This window comes from Arabidopsis thaliana, chromosome 2, assembly GCF_000001735.4.
Source record: "Arabidopsis thaliana chromosome 2, partial sequence".
Classification (NCBI taxonomy): Eukaryota; Viridiplantae; Streptophyta; class Magnoliopsida; order Brassicales; family Brassicaceae; genus Arabidopsis; species Arabidopsis thaliana.
This window is the reverse complement of record NC_003071.7, coordinates 3941698-3958649: the sequence shown is the minus strand read 5'-3', so window position 1 is coordinate 3958649 and position 16952 is coordinate 3941698. Positions and strand designations below refer to the sequence as shown.

Genomic DNA, 16952 nt, shown 5'->3' with positions numbered 1-16952 from the left:
GTCTCTCACAATAGGGTTTTGCAAAGAACTTGATAAAAGACTTAATAAACGAAACTTAGGTCTAAAAACAATATATATAGACCCTAAAAACGTCCAGAGACTAATAATGCAAATAGAGAAGTCTTCTGCGGCAAACTTGAGCTTCTGGAAACTCGAAAGCATCTAGGGTTTTTGATGGGCCGAAACTTGTGTCGATCGACACCAAGAGTGTATCGGTCGACACTCCTCGCTGATTCCTGAACAAAAATCGTCCTTAGCTTCCTTTTCCTTAGCTTTTGCTCCAAAATGTCTCCTTATCTCCATTGTTGTCCCATTGCATAGAATACCTGAAAAGACACTAAAAAGATTCGAGAAATAACATAAAGACTCAAAATCCTATACATAAAACATAGATAAAATCGGTGAAAATCGGGTTATATCAACTCCCCCAGACTTAGCTTTTGCTTGCCCTCAAGCAAAACACAAAAGCCGAACCCGTGGAAGAGGTTTTGAAAACAAAGGAACTCCCAACATTCTCTAGCCTATTGCCATGATCATTCAAACTAAGTCCATATGCCTAACAAGTCTAACCAAATCCTAACCAAAATGTACTTCTCTGAAAGCTTACACAACATTCTAGATTCCATACCTAAGTTCCACAACTATACCCACCAGGCTTTCATCGTTGGGTCTCATCAAACAAGCCAACATTCAAGATCCTTCTATACTCATTCCTGTACTATACCATGATAAATTGACCATTCTTTATATATATATATATATATATTTTTTTTATTTTTTTTCTTTTTCGTTGTTCTTTCTCTCCCCCAGACTTATTCTTTTTAGAGAGTAAACAAAGGGGAACTCGCATACTGGATCGACACCCTCGGCATTTTCATACCTTTGTAATTGATCATTCCAAATAATAAATAATAATGGGGTCATAGGAAACATTCCTACCCCTATACACTATCTGAAAGTCGTCTCAATCTCTCATTATAATTTATTTATTTTTTAAAAGGAGAGAGGATCATATTCTTTTTATCACATTGGTCTCAATATCAGGTATGAACAAGGAGTCAAGATCTATGAATACTAACCGCTTGAAGAGGTAAAAGGAATAGCAGTGAGATTAGCTCCAGCCTTAGTGGTTGAGTTGGAAACTAGGATATCCTCAAGTCTGTTGGTTTGCTATCTAGATTTTCCAATAGTCTGATTGACTCGAACCTGCAGCACTCATCAATCAGGCAATAAACATGAGAAATATAGATCATGATTCCTAACTAAATTAAAGCAAACATTTTTTTTTTTTTTTTTTTTAGACTCCATAAACTCAAAAACAAAAAAGAATAAGAATCAAAAATAAAACCAATATTAGTAAGAACCTCCCCCAGACTTAAACGACACTGTCCCCAGTGGCATTCAAATCCAGAGAAAGCGGGAAAAATAAATCAAAAATGAAAGAAAATAAAAGAAAGGGAAAAGAAAAATCAAACAGAGGGTTGGCTCCCACTAAGCGCTTGTTTTGAGTCAATAGCTTGACTTGGCGGAATTCAGGATGTGGGTGGAGTGGTGGTGGAGGATTGCTGCTGCCTCCTCGCCTTCCAAGACGGTGTGTAAACTGATCTGGTTGGAGCAGCTTCTGGTGTCGATCGACACTCAGTGGTGTGTCGATCGACACTCTTCTCGTCATCTGCAAAAACAACAGGAGAAACAAGCTTTCGAGGGACTCTAGGCTTGTTATCTTGTGAAGCAGTCTTCGAATAATCCAAGGAAGTAATCATAGATAAACTAGGAGAAGAGATAGAAGAGAACTTATCACATAGGTCCTCAAGTGGTTTGGGCTGAAGAGAATGTGCGGAATCCTCTGTCTGTGAAACCCGTGGGTGTCGATCGACAGAGGTAGTAGTGTCGATCGAGACTATTGCCCTACAACTCTCATTTGTGAGTCGAGCAGATGGGAGCGTTGTGTGTGGCTCTATGGTGGGATTTTGATCAGTCTGGGGAGGTATGACTATGCTGGAAGCAATGCAACTGATTGGCTTAGTGAGCCATCCATGCCAAACTCCATATCTTAACCACAAACCTTGAGAGAGATCTCCCTCTCTTCACATCAAACCTAGCACCAGCTGTAGTTAGGAATGCTCATCCAAGGATAAGGGGATCCTTGGGTTCCTTCTCATAGTCCAGGACCACGAAATCAGCTGGGATTATGGAGTTATGATAGTAGGATTTTTGTCAATTAATCTCTAAAACACTATCTTGTCGTTGTAGTATTTTAGGATGTCAATCCAATCCGGTGTGATGCAAACAGATGAGATATGATCAGAAAGCTCTAAGTCAAGCCAAGCAGATAGTTGGTTGGTTCTAACAGTCCTAGTATGCAATAACAGAAATGAAATGAAACTAAAAGCAGGAATGGCAATAGCAGGCAAGTGAATGACAAAGCAGAAATGATAACAGGCAATCAAATGGATAAACGATTCCTAAGGATGGGGTAATCGAATAGTGTGGTCTACTTAATCTATTCAGGCGGTTGACAAAACTTCACAGAAGCTATCCCTAGACAACAAGTTCAACAAAAGATTAATTCACTCCCGTGATAGAAATCCTCAAGCAAAGCTAGACACTGACCTAAATCCCTTTAGCGAACTGTAACTAAGCAAGCATTATCGAATCAACATGTTAAAGCCAATACCCTCTCTATAGTCAATCCCTTTGGGTAGAGTCAGATATCTTTGGAATTACTAGGATCCAACGCCCATTAAACGCCTTCTGAGCGCTGGACGTCTGGACTCATACTCCACATTAGCCAGTGAAATAAGCAATAAGCGCAACTAATCCAGAAGGGATTCTAGTATTCTAAACTCAACCACCTAAAACGACCAAGTAAACCACAACTATTCTATCCCATCCTCAGAAATACAGTTCACTACTCAGACATAATCAAAGACAATAACAAAGCAACAATTGAAAACATGATAACAGAAATGATAAAAGACTTAAACGAAAACTGAATATCAAATACTTGAAAACGAAACTACAAAGTCGCAGGAGAAACACTGCGGCTATCAAAGTTGCAAAAATGTAAAAGCGAGATAAAAACGGATAATAGCGGATAATAGCCCACGCCCTAGGGAAAACCCTAAGAGGCAGTTTATATAAGCGAGAAATAAAACAAATAAGGAAACTAAATATATAGCGAATCTTCACGTCATGATCCTGCGACCGAATATGTCATTGGCATCTGACGAGCAGAAATGAGCTTCCTAGTGATCGAATATGTCATTGATCAAACTGGGCTTTAGGGCCTCCGTCTTGCGATCGAGTGAAATGCAGTGAAGTCGAGATTGAATGGTCCAGCGACCTTGTGATCGAGTGCGATCGAGTGGATGTCATGAGGGTGTGATCGAGTGGTTTCTTCGGCTTCTCTTCTCTTCTTTGTTCTCAGCTTGTCTGGTTGAGTGCAGAATGAGCAGATAGGCTTCCTGGTGATAGAGTGGTGATCGAGTGGTTCTGATGGGGTGATTCCTCCTGCTTCGCGATTGAGTGAAACTGAGCTGTTTGCTTCTCCGGGGGTTGCGATAGATTGATTTGCCCTGGCAGGGCTCCGAGGCTGCGATAGAGTACTTTTGCTGAAGGCGTCATTGGGCATTCTGACTTCATGTTCTGTTTTTCCTCTGTTTGAACTCCAAAAGCATCCAAAGTACCTGAAAACAACCAAATATGCCATGCACATGCAATCCTAATGCAACATCGTCCTAAGTATGTAAAACACACTGAAACAACTCCTAATGAGATGAAATGTGGATTAAACAATGACAAAGTGGTGAAGAATGAATGCGTAAATCATGCAAATTATAGACATATCAACTCCCCCAAACTTAGTCTTTGCTTGCCCTCAAGCAAACAAGAAGACATAAGCAGAAGGAGAGGTTTGAAGTTGGGGATTCAGAACCAAAGCATGAGATATGACAATTAAGATCAATGTACCAGCTAACAGTTCTAAGATGCGAGGTGATCGACTTCTACTCAAAAACTTTAGCCATGCTCTGTTATGATCCAAACCTACACTCAAATGCACAATGCGTCAAGATCAACCAATCCCTTTAACATTCATTAAGTTCAAAAACATGAATCAAGATATGCATCGCTAGTGAACTCATTTGGCTAATGACAGGTTATGAGACAAAGATGGTCCCTTTTTAGTGGTTTAGATTTTAGTAGCAGGGGACTCTCAATGAAAAAGGACTAAGCTTTAGAAGAATGCTAAAGGTAAGTGCCAACCTATGCATACAAGAATAGCATCCCATCTACCCAATGACATAAACCGTGAATAACAAGTAGATGGTCCTATCTCTAAACCCAATGATGATCATAAGTCTACTCTTTTGCACTAAAGGCATATTTCTATTTTTTCTTGGATCAATGTTTCCTTTTCTTTTCTTTGGCTCTTGTTCTTAAGGAGAAGCTTTTCTTAAACTCTATGAGTCTAATCTAGTGAATTGGGTTTTTCTTTAACTCTTATGGCTCTTATCATTTTTTTTTTTTTTTTTTTCTTTTTCTGTTTTTGTTGCCATCTATTTTTTTAGAGCATATCTTAACAATTCTATGCTTCTCAAACATTCACTAGACCACAATATGATTTTCAGCTTCTTTCTCCTAAAGACTCTAACCCATTTTTTTTTCTTTCTTTTTCTTTTCACACTCAATCTCAATCCCCAAATAAGTTCCCACCTAGTCCTACCAAGTCCGAAAACGCGGATTGGAACTACATGAGATACTACTCTTGTCGGCTCAAACCTAACACGTTCTACCAAGCTCAATCCTGAAAATAGGCCTCACATGCTCTCACAAAATAACATGGCTTGAAAGAAGGGTTGGTTAAGGGTGGGGGAACTACTCCAATAATAGAAGCAGCTACTTGGATTAACAAGAGTGGTGAATAAGTGAAAGAAAATCCAAATATGTATTCTATCCACGAGTTCAAAAACGATGCAAACATGATAATTATAAGTCAGATTCAAGTTCAAATTGACAGGGAAAGGTGTCATGACATGCATCGAGTGGTTTCTATAGAACATGGTGCGGTTTTATTTCAAATTCATTCAAATGCCTCAGAGAACTAATAACTCATTTTAGTGAATCATCATGCTTACAAGGCTATTTCCTCATTATCCCCTATGCATATGCAACAATCCTATATGAAACACTCTAGACTCGATTCTAAATGCAACTAAATGATCACTCTGTTTTTGTGGAATTCATTTTCAAAAAATTTCAAATTTTTTTTGTTTTTTTCTATGACTTAGATGATATGCAGACTCAAATGATATTCACAAAAAACAAGTCAAATACGTCTTGAACCCTCCCCCAAACTTAAATTACACAGTCCCTTGTGTAATCAAAATTTGTGAAAGAATTCAAGATAAACACAGAAACAAAAACAAAAGCGGTATTTACTAAGGGTTTTGGTGTGTTACCTCAGTAGAATGTCCTGGAGATGTAGTCATCCATATCTGCTTGAGTGTACTCAGCAGGCATGACCGGTTCTTGATGTGGCTCCGCCATCTCCTCGTCATTGTGCTCGATCGCAACCCCAGCAGGTTGTTCAGCACGACGCTGACGTGTTCTCCGCCCCGACATTATCCGACCCTTGCTTGATGATCGAACCATCCTAGCGCTCTTCCGCCTCTTGTGCTCCCTGACCTCGTGAGACGAGTGTCGTGCGGGTTCTTGCGAGACAGCGCGTTCTCTCTGTTGATAAGCAGATTGCCTTGGCGGGGCAATGTCATGACGCCTGGATGGCATGTCTTCAGGCAGGTTGTCCCTGGTGATCGCACTGGTGGATGTGGTGCAACTGATTGCCTTCTGCATGTTGTCAATGGCCTTGACACACTTATGGATGATCTTGTCTTGAAACTTGCACCACCTTTGGGTTAGACTGAGCTTCCGGTGTGCTTCAGCGAGACTCTTGCTTTCTCGTGAAGGGGGCTTGTGTTCTTCAAAGTGGTAGCGGCTCGTGTCATAGTTCTCCCAATTGGTCTCCTCATTGTCACTCTGACCTTCTACTTCTTCAGCATTCCGGGACGCGGATCCTCCAATCACAGCATGGAGGATTTCTTGTGGTGGCGAAAAGTCGATGTTGTCTCTCACCGTGATGGTTGTCATTTCACTGAATGCGAGAAGAATAGTTGCTTCGCCTGTTGACGGGTGATCAAACTTGAAAGCGTACCTCCCGTCATAGACCTTATGTTCGATCACATGGGCAAGCTTGAGATGGGCGATATCCATCCAACGTGGTTGGATTGGATCCGGTCGCAGCGGGACGTCGCACGATAGGAGAATTGGTGTGACCACTCCTCCAATGCAAAGGGCTCCTTTCGCGTTCTTCTTGTCATTGGCCATCGCCCACCCTCTGTAGCTGCATAAGTGACTGAGAAGATACATTGACGGTGGTGTGTCATTGGTATCTCCCTTCATCGTTTTCCCGTCCTTGGTGTAACGGAGAAAACTTAGCAGTGCCAGGTCTAACGTCTCCATGTCTTGGTTTGTCACAGTGGCTGATATCTCCCTAGCGTAAGGGACATTGGCCATGGCTCTCTGGAAATAGCGAATGGCGGGATTGCGGATGGAGTTGCTCTTGGATCTTGCAGAGTTGAAGCTGGTGGTGTCTCCGATCGTGTTCCACAAAGATTTCAATTCCTCTCGGGCAAACTTCGGTTTCATTCCCGTGCCACTGGGAAACCCAAACATGGATTCCAGCGTCTTGATCGCCATGATATAGTCGCGGTCGTCGATGGTGAAGCTTAAGTAACCAAGCCCTTCTTCTCTTAACTCAGCAGCTGACAACCCCTCAAGCAATTCCACTTAAAGTGATGAAAGGAATTGAAGTGTCTCATCCTCATAGGTAGGATAGGGATGAGACATGAGTGTTGTCATGTGGCATTTCTCGAACAAGAGTTGAACGTCTTCCAGGATGCCTAACTCCGCCATTGTCTCCGGGTGAGGATATCTTGTTCCCCAAAACGGATTTCTTTTGAGAGCCTTGTAGTAGTCTCCCGGCGTCAGCTTGTCTTCTTTCATTAGGGACTTGGTGGTCTTGCGGGTTTGCTCCGGAATGTACTCTGCATCATCTTCCATCTCTTCATCAATTAGCTCATAATTTTTACGTCATTGACCTCTTCCCTCTGGCTATCTCTTCTCTTCTCCTGTCATTGGCGACTGCTCGCTCTATTTCCTCCACAAATCGCCTATACTCATCTGCTTCTCTCTCTGGCCTAGTTGACCAAGATTCAGCATCATCAACATTGTAGTCGGCATCCATAGATGATTCGTAGCTGTGTGAACTCATCTTGAAGCTGAAATCGATTTGAAACTCACAACTAAAGCTCAGTAGGTTAGTGAGAAACAAACAAAGACAATGAAAGAAATGACGTCCTGTTGATATAGAGTTGTGATCGAGTAGAATTTGATAGTGAGAGCTTAGGTCGCGATCGAGTGAAGCAAGCAAATGAGAGACAGGGTTGCGATAGAGTAGTTTCTGAGGTTCTGTTTTAGTCAATAACAGCTAGCAACAACGAAAGAGTTGAGAGCGTTTTTGGTAGTGAAGTAGAGAGATAAACAAGAGAGATGTTTTGAAATCACAAGTGATGAAGAAAAGTGAAGAGTAGTGACACTTATCTCCCTTTGCGATTTGAATGAGTGGAGGAGGTGTGTTGCTTTTAAACGGACGGATGGGATGCAATGCCCGTTATGATGTCGGCAAAGTGATAAGGTGATAAAGCATGGTGCTTTATGTCGGCAGGATGGGGTTCCTTCAAGTCACGCGCCTTGTGATCGAGTATGGGCTGTTGATCCTTTAATTTCGTGTCATGGGCTACAATTGGACACAGCATGGACTTTTTGGAGTTTTGGTGGAGATTGAAATCCAGTAGGCTTAATGGGACTGAGGTTTGTCATTGACGTTCTGTGGACACTTTCACTCCTCTTTGCGATCTAGTAGAAAATTGTTATCCCGAATCTACTAGATCGCACTCCTGAGCTTTCACTCCTACGTTGTGATCGAGTATTTGAAAAAAAAAAAAAAATTGGAAAATTTTCATTTTAACACTCGATCACATCCTTGTTGATCACTCCAGCTGTTATTCATTTCCTGAGAATCAACGACACAACCAAAACGAATCAAAAGTAACAAAATAAATAAAAAGTATATACAGGGATAGTCATGGGACTTCCTCCCAACTGAGCTTGTTTAGAGTCTCTAGCATGACTCCTCACACTAATCAAGTGGAGAAAATGTGACAGAGGGAACTTGAGAAGTCCTCCTCTTCACTGATATCATCATCATACTCAGCATCCTCCCTCGATAGTTGCACAGCTGAGTACTCAATTCTTCTTTCCTCATAGTAGGCTGCTTTCTCCTCTGGAGGATAGTCTTTCTCTTCTGACCAATCCCAGGTGATCTACTTTCTTGAAATCGTGTCACGGTTGACCTGGGGCTGAACCTCCTTTTGCATTTGACTTAGTTTGTCTCTAAGCTTTTCAACAGTGTAGCTCAGCTTCTGAATGGTTCTGTTCTGTAGATCAGCCTTCCTATTGAGTTCCAGCCAATCAAGTGAGGAGGGTATACTCGATCGAGTAGTCGAGTTCGATGGCGGACTTTGAACCAAAATTTGCTCCTTCGCTCTTTTGATCTCAAGGCCTTCACTTGGAACCGCTCTCTGGACCTCTAAGGTTTTTCCTTCTGTTGGTGGCCTTGTCGGAAATTTGTTGATGTCAAACTGTAACTTGACATGCCTCCCAAGGTTGAGATCAATCTTACCATATCTGACATCTATTACTGCTCCCACTGAGGCTAAGAAAGGTCTTCCTAAGATCAGCGGATCCTTAGACTCTTCATCCATTTCAAGCACGACAAAATCAGTGGGTACCTCAACTCCATCTATCATTACTGGCACGTTCTCTAGAATGCTGAAAGGTCTGAAGTTCTATCAGCAAGGATCAAGGTGATGTCACAGGGCTTGTACTGAACGAATCCCAGCTTCCTTGCCACAGAGAGTGGCATTAAACTGACTGAGGCTCCTAGATCACCTAAACAATTGATGAAAGTCAATTGCCTAATGGAACATGGCAGAGTGAAAGATCCAGGATCTTCCAGCTTCTCTTGAATAATCCTCTCACCAGCGGCTTGATGCATAATGACATCGTCTTCGTAATCTGAATCCTGATATATGTTGAGCCTTTCCAGTATCAGGTTTCTCACATCTTTGTGAGGGTCTGAAATCAACTTGAGGACTTCTATTAAGGGCATCACAGCTTCCATCTCATCAAGTTGTTTTTCTGCCAGAGATTCATATCTGCTTTTCCAAGCTTTCCTCAACGTCCAAGAAGGGATTCTAGTATTCTAAACTCAACCACCTAAAACGACCAAGTAAACCACAACTATTCTATCCCATCCTCAGAAATACAGTTCACTACTCAGACATAATCAAAGACAATAACAAAGCAACAATTGAAAACATGATAACAAAAATGACGAATGACTTAAACGAAAACTGAATATCAAATACTTGAAAACAAAACTACAAAGTCACAGGAGAAACACTGCGGCTATCAAAGTTGCAAAAATGTAAAAGCGAGATAAAAACGGATAATAGCGGATAATAGCCCACGCCCTAGGGAAAACCCTAAGAGGCAGTTTATATAAGCGAGAAATAAAACAAATAAGGAAACTAAATATATAGCGAATCTTCACGTCATGATCCTGCGACCGAATATGTCATTGGCATCTGACGGGCAGAAATGAGCTTCCTAGTGATCGAGTATGTCATTGATCAAACTGGGCTTCAGGGGCTCCGTCTTGCGATCGAGTGAAATGTAGTGAAGTCGAGATTGAATGGTCCAGCGACCTTGTGATCGAGTGCGATCGAGTGGATGTCATGAGGGTGTGATCGAGTGGTTTCTTCGGCTTCTCTTCTCTTCTTTGTTCTCAGCTTGTCTGGTTGAGTGCAGAATGAGCAGATAGGCTTCCTGGTGATAGAGTGGTGATCGAGTGGTTTTGATGGGGTGATTCCTCCGGCTTCGCGATTGAGTGAAACTAAGCTGTTTGCTTCTCCGGGGTTGCGATAGAGTGATTTGCCCTGGCAGGGCTCCGAGGCTGCGATAGAGCACTTTTGCTGAAGGCGTCATTGGGCATTCTGACTTCATGTTCTGTTTTTCCTCTGTTTGAACTCCAAAAGCATCCAAAGTACCTGAAAACAACCAAATATGCCATGCACATGCAATCCTAATGCAAAATCGTCCTAAGTATGTAAAACACACTAAAACGACTCCTAATGAGATGAAATGTGGATGAAACAATGACAAAGTGGTGAAGAGTGAATGCCTAAATCATGCAAATTATAGACATATCAAGTTACCAACCTTAACAAGAACATCTTAAAGGATTCCTTCTGGGATTCGCTTGGAACGATCCGCGAAGAGAGGAGTGATGCGAGTAGGTCTGTAGTTAGTCATGCCTAGTCTCTCAGCAACAGACTTGGGCATGAGGTTGATGCTCGATCCCAGATCACACAAAGAGCGGCTGAATCTGCTTGTGGAGATAGAGCAATCAAGGACAAAGCTACCTTGATCTTCAAGCTTCTTAGTGGTTTGACCAAGAGTAATGGTGCGGATGTACTCAGCTATCTCTACCCCCTGTGCCTTCTCCTTCTTGGCCTTAAGCAGCATGATTGCACTAATGTCTCTGGTAAGCAGCTTTGCTTCATTGTCAACAACTCGCTTGACATACTTGTTGAGTGAGGCGGAAGATGTCTCTGAAGCATCCTTAGGAAGAGTGTGGAGGATCTTTTCCATTATGGATGTGCACTTAGCAGCATGAAGCTCCTGCTTAGAACGACGCCTCCTTGGATAAGGGACAGGAGGAGTGTAGACAGACTTGGGCTGCATAGGTTCTTGCACCTCACAAGGTGCAGTCCTGATCCAGTGTTGATCGGCACTAGAGGGGTATCGATCGACACTGTCGTATTGAGTCGTCTCTGAGAAGAGCGTCCTATATGGTGTTGATCGACACAGGAGGGTGTCGTCTCCAACTCGTCTTCAGTATCCAATTCTTCCCACACATCATCTCCTTCTCTGATCAAGATGGCATTACAACTCTTCCTTGGGTTAGCATCAGGATTACCAGGAAGAAAACCCTCTTGTCTCTTGATAGATTGTGTAGTTTGAGCTTCCTATACATTTAGCTTCTTCAAGCGAGAGCTCAGATTGTCGATCTTCCCATTAAGATCTGTGTAGACAGCATTAAACTTGCCATTAAACTCTACAACAAGCTTTGTGTGGCTTTCCAAAATCTGCTCAAGCATCGATTCCATTCTTGTCTCTAATGAGGGTGGAGGGGGGGGGGGGAGGCTTGGTAAGTTGAATTACCATAGTTCCTCAGAAAGTTGCTTTGAGGAAAAGTCTTTTGGAAAGCAGGCTTTGGAGTGTAGTTGGAGTAACCCTGGTTCCCTTTAAACCTGTTGCCACTGAAGTTGCCCTGTGGCTGCCCAAACTTCCTGTATCCCTGACCATCTATGTAGAAGACTCGTTCCTCTGACTCATGCTCAGGCTCAATAGTCTCTTCCTCAGCTCCAAAGTGGTCATGCTTCTTCCCTGTGAGCAAGTTATGAACCGAATCCAGCTTAGCATTCACCTCTGCCATCTAATTTCTTCAAATAGCTCCAGCAATCTTCTTCCTCTCAAAATCAGCATTCTTGGTACTGTTGCAGCAAGCGAGGTTCTCTATCAGGGGTGTAGCATCAGCTGGGTAACGTGTGTTGAAGTTACCATTACTCGCTGCATCTAGAGCTATCTGGTATCTCCAATCAACTCCTCTGAAGAAGGTACCTAGAAGTTGTACCTCACTGAAACCATGATGTGGACAATCTCGTTGGTACTCCTTGAAACGAACCAAAGCAGCCTTGAAAGCTTCAGCTGGACCTTGTGTGAAGGTAGAGAGCTTGTTTCTCAACTCCTCAGACTTAGCATCATCGTAGAAATTGTTCAGGAAGGCTATCTTGATGCTTCTCCAAGTCTTGAGGGAACTTGCTTTAAGTTGTTTCAGCCAAGAAGCTGCTTCCCAAGCAAGTGAATAAGGGAAGAGCTTGCACAGTAGGTAGTCCTCTGAGACTCCATTAGCCTTGATGCTCAAAACAAGATCTTCAAATCGCTCGATATGATCCATTGGCTGCTCATGAGATAAGCCATGGAAAGGATGCTGGCTAACTAAAGCAAAGTAGGCAGGCTTAAGCACATAGTTGTTCCTTTGGAATGGTGGGGGTACAATCGCTGATCGATTAGCTAGAACAGGTCTGGCCTGTTGAAATCCCCAAGAGTACGACGTGGTTCCGCAGCTGGAGGAATAGCTGCAGGAATCTGGTGTTGGTGTCGATCGACACCTCTGTTGTGTCGTTCGACACCGATTGTATCTGTGTGCTGCTCTCGATGGTGTCGATCAACACCCAGTTGGTGTCGGTCGACACCAAGCCCAGCTGCGTCTCTAGCAGCTAATTGCGCATTGAGGCGCGCCTGATCCTCATTGGCGTCCTCAGGTAGGATGAGTCCATGATCATCCAATCTCTGACCAGCCTCTGATGACTCTGTCAACCATTGCTAATTTCTGAGTTTTTCTGTTGGTGCGTTCAAGTTTTTCTAAGTCCAGAACAGACAAGTTGATAAGCTCCTTCTGTTTTGTGCTCCTTGTTTGCCTAGGCATACACCTGAAACACAGAAAAGAAGAAAACAAAAAACGCGTGAGTAAACTCAATGATGATTCCTAAGAACCCCGGCAACGGCACCAAATTTGATATGGTTCAAATTACCTAGAACTACTCTCTCAAATAAGAGATCAATTGTAGTATTTTAGGATCGAATTCACGGAGTTCTTCTTTCAAACAGTGAGTTAAATGTCAAGATTAAGCTAGCAGGGTATGAGTGAAATAGTAAGAAAATGAAATTAAGAAAACAGCAGATTGATTGGGTTGTAAACGATTTAATAAAGAGCTAGGAACAGGGTATTCTCAGGAAACTATTGGTTAGTAGATCTAATGAAAGCTAGGTTGTTATCAAACCATTCTTAAACTCAAACTCTAATTATGGAATAACCAGTGGGCGTGCCGCCAAACTCCCTATATCTATAGCTAATAGTGACCGGAGAAGCCGAGAGACTATCAACCTAAATATGCATTTTTAACGAGTTCAATTGTTCATCTTAGTAAATAGGCCGATTCTTATTACACACATATAAACCAGACTCATCAATCCAATATGTCTGAGTAATCTGCTTGTTAGTAATAGGGTTTCTCATTAAGGATTCATATGGTTTAGTAGATTGCCCCCTTTGCTAGGTTATCTATAGAATTCTTCATCTTTGATTGTTCTTAATGCTAGATCTAGAGTAATTAACTAGATCTTAAATCCAGACAATAAATATGCATTGAGTTAAAAAGCATAAACACAGTAAATAGAGAATGGGAAAGAAGGGATCTCTTCACTATATATCGATCTGAATGAAACTCTGAAGAACAACGAATGAATAGCTTATGTCTCTCACAATAGGGTTTTGCAAAGAACTTGATAAAAGACTTAATAAACGAAACTTAGGTCTAAAAACAATATATATAGACCCTAAAAACGTCCAGAGACTAATAATGCAAATAGGGAAGTCTTCTGGGGCAAACTTGAGTTTCTGGAAACTCGAAAGCGTCTAGGGTTTTTGCTGGGCTGAAACTGGTGTCGATCGACACCAAGAGTGTGTCGGTCGACACTCCTCGCTGATTCCTGAACCAAAATCGTCCTTAACTTCCTTTTCCTTAGATTTTGCTCCAAAATGTCTCCTTATCTCCATTGTTGTCCCATTGCATAGAATACCTGAAAAGACACTAAAAAGACCCGAGAAATAACATAAAGACTCAAAATCCTATACATAAAACATAGATAAAATCGGTGAAAATCGGGTTATATCACTCGCGACCGGGTGATACTTCTCTACGTACGATTGTGAGCTCGGAAGATCGCCTCTCTAACCTCTAGGAACTCAGAAGGAAATTTTGGGCTGGCCTTGTAGCGATCTGCAATATGAAGAGAAATTATGAGAACGAGTTCAAAATCAAGATCTTTCAAGTCCTATCTGTTTAAGAGAAGTCTACCAGGATCCTCTGCCCACATCCTCTTCCTTCCCGAGAACGGACTCTCGTAAGATTCAAGATCAGCCCTAACAAAGAAGTAGAACTCCTCCCAGTTCTTGAAATTGCTAACCTTAGGGCCAGGGAGGAAGTTATATTTGGGGCGATTGTTTACCACCTAGTATCCAGGCGACCTACTGGTTTTCATCGTTGTCAGCTCTTCAACGTTCACTCGATAGCCTTCCTTAGCACCAAAAGTCAAGGCAGCGACGAAATTACAGATTGCTGCTGGAGTAAGTTGGGAGATCGCCATACGACGGCGAGTGAGGAAAGAAATGATTAAGGACGGGATTGGAAACCAGAGGTGGCATTGCCTGAAGTAGGCCTCGTATAAGCAAACATACCCCTTGGGAGGACTCCAGGGACAATCGTCTGCACCAGGAATCATGTATATGATTGGGCGATCTCCACACCCACAAGAAGAAAGCAGTTCGACGACGGATTCTTCTTTTGAGAGAGTTTCACTCGCAGTGATCTCACTGTTCTAGTCGACAACCGGATCAAGATCAAATTCGGCGGTCTTAATTGGACCTCGCCACGACTTCAGCTTCTGAATATCTCGGATTGACGTTGTAAGCGACTTCCAGATCGATGAGGGGTTTGAATCGATCCAGATAGTTTACCGGTTCTTCTGGAAGGATAGCCGGATTACCGTCATCGCCATCCCGATCTGATTCATCTATCAACCTCGGAATCTCAATTTGATTAGCCCGACTAGATTGGGCCTCGGCTCTTTGATTTTCTACGAATCGAGATTTATGGCAAACTAACATTGTAGTTTCGCTATCGGAAGAGGAAGAGGAGGAGGAAACGATGATAGTCTTACCCATTATCAGAAAATTCGATAAAAGTACGGAGAACGAAAAATAATTCGCAGGGAGAAGAATGAGAGCTACCTTTGATTCTTCTTGCAAGCGGCGGAAAGTGAATTCTCGAGGGTTTAATCGAGTATAAATAGGAGGAAGTGGGCGACAAACCTATGAAGTAATCATTAAACCTACGGGACGCTTCGATTTCCGAACTTCACGTGCGCGTGTGGACGCGAGACGATAACACTTGTTGAATGCACCCAGAAATACGAATGGATTCGGAGATCTAATGATTAATTCACACATTCCAAGGTTTGAACCGAATATTCATTTTCAAAATTCGAAAATTTCGAATTAGGCAATTCGGATTCTCCGAACTGGAGGGGGGGGGACTAATTGTTGGTGCAGGAATTAGCACCTCCGTCAATACCGGTTTAAACCGAGGGAATGTGAATCAAATCGAGAATTCAACTTAACCGGGATACCCCGGTTTGCCTGTTAATGGGCCAAAGTGGTGAGGTCGCCAGAAGACCTAATTCAATGGCTAGAGATCGCCCAGCCGACTTCCTGAACTTCGGAAAGAGAAGACTTTCATTTTGAAAGAAGAGGATCTTGTGAAGAATAGAAGAAATGAAGATTTAAACCTTAGATAATTAGAAGTTTATCAGATTCTGATATCAAGGAAACATTGTATAAATAGAGGGGTTTGTCCTATATTCAATGGATCTAGAACCTAATAAAAAAACACTACTTTTGTCATAGCAAAAACGCTAGCTTCTTATTCAAGCAACTTTGTTCTTCTTTTCTGATTACTTTAGAGCTAAGAGAGAAGTGAATTTATCTAACCCCTTAGTATAAATTCATTGTTTGATCTACAGAATCAACATCCGTTTAAAAGGTAAAGAAGCATTCGGATTGGTTAAGAAGGCGGCTAATGCTTTTAGACAAGTCGACTTTCAAACCACATTTTATCAGGAAGAAATGATGAATCTTGCACTACATGCTTACCTAGAAACGGTAGATGTGCAACTCTGGACACATGTACATTTCCTAGGTGATAGGTACAACTTGCTTACAAGCAACATTGCAGAATCAATGAATAATGTGGTGTCACATGCCAGGAGTTTTCCTATTACTCAACTATTACAGGAAATAAGATCCATGATGACACGATGGTTTTCGGATCGTGAGCCGATGCATTAAAAATGACTACATCTTTGACACGTGGTGTAGAGAAAATTCTACAGATATATTTTACTTCAGTCATTATAACAATGACGAGTAAACATGTATATAAGTTTAACTATGTTATTCATTTTACAAAACCGCATTAAGTATGCTCAGTTAATGGACTATCAAGATATAGATGTTGTTAAAGCTCAAGTTACAATTGGAACATCTCTCTATGTTTTAAATTTGGTAGACAAAAAGTGTACATGTCGCCGGTTTGACGTGGAGAAATTGCCATGTGCACACGCAATTGCAGCAGCTGAAAAATAGGAAGGTGTATAGTGTCATCTGTGTTATCACAAGAACTACCTGTACAATGCATATGTGAATGCTATCATGCCAAGAGAGTTTGCTATATCCGTTCCCCAACATGTGGCGACAACTGTTTGCTTACCCCCATACCTCGACAACAACCGGGAAGGCCATAAAATTCGAGAATTATATCGGCATTGGAGGTTGCTATGCATAAAAGAAGCAAACAAAGCCATACACTTGTGGTAATTGCAATAAAGTAGGACACAATCGTAATACTTGTACTTCATAAACTTTGATTTTTAGGCCTTATGTTTTATGTTTTTAACACTTTTACTTGTTTTTCTACTTCAAAATACTTTTGTTGATCACTAGTTAGACTTTTAAATGGTGTTTTATTTATACTTGATGTCGTGTGGAATCATGCTTGTATTATTTCTCGGTTTATTTCTCAATG

At 41.9% G+C, this 16952-nt stretch overlaps 5 pseudogenes across 5 annotated transcripts; 1 reads left to right on the top strand and 4 right to left on the bottom strand.

Annotated features, from left to right (window-relative positions):
• Positions 1-1433: 1433 nt before the first annotated feature.
• On the bottom strand, positions 1434-2225 carry AT2G10290 (annotated as a pseudogene; the record flags this gene model as incomplete). The annotated part of the gene is made up of 1 exon: positions 1434-2225.
• A 750-nt stretch (positions 2226-2975) lies between these two features.
• Positions 2976-3652, bottom strand: AT2G10285 (annotated as a pseudogene; the record flags this gene model as incomplete). Its single annotated transcript has 1 exon — positions 2976-3652.
• Positions 3653-5450: 1798 nt separating this feature from the next.
• AT2G10280 lies at positions 5451-12681 on the bottom strand (annotated as a pseudogene; the record flags this gene model as incomplete). The annotated part of the gene is made up of 1 exon: positions 5451-12681.
• A 1301-nt stretch (positions 12682-13982) lies between these two features.
• On the bottom strand, positions 13983-15154 carry AT2G10270 (annotated as a pseudogene; the record flags this gene model as incomplete). Its single annotated transcript has 1 exon — positions 13983-15154.
• Positions 15155-15891: 737 nt separating this feature from the next.
• AT2G10265 lies at positions 15892-16761 on the top strand (annotated as a pseudogene; the record flags this gene model as incomplete). The annotated part of the gene is made up of 1 exon: positions 15892-16761.
• Between the last annotated feature and the right edge of the window lie 191 nt (positions 16762-16952).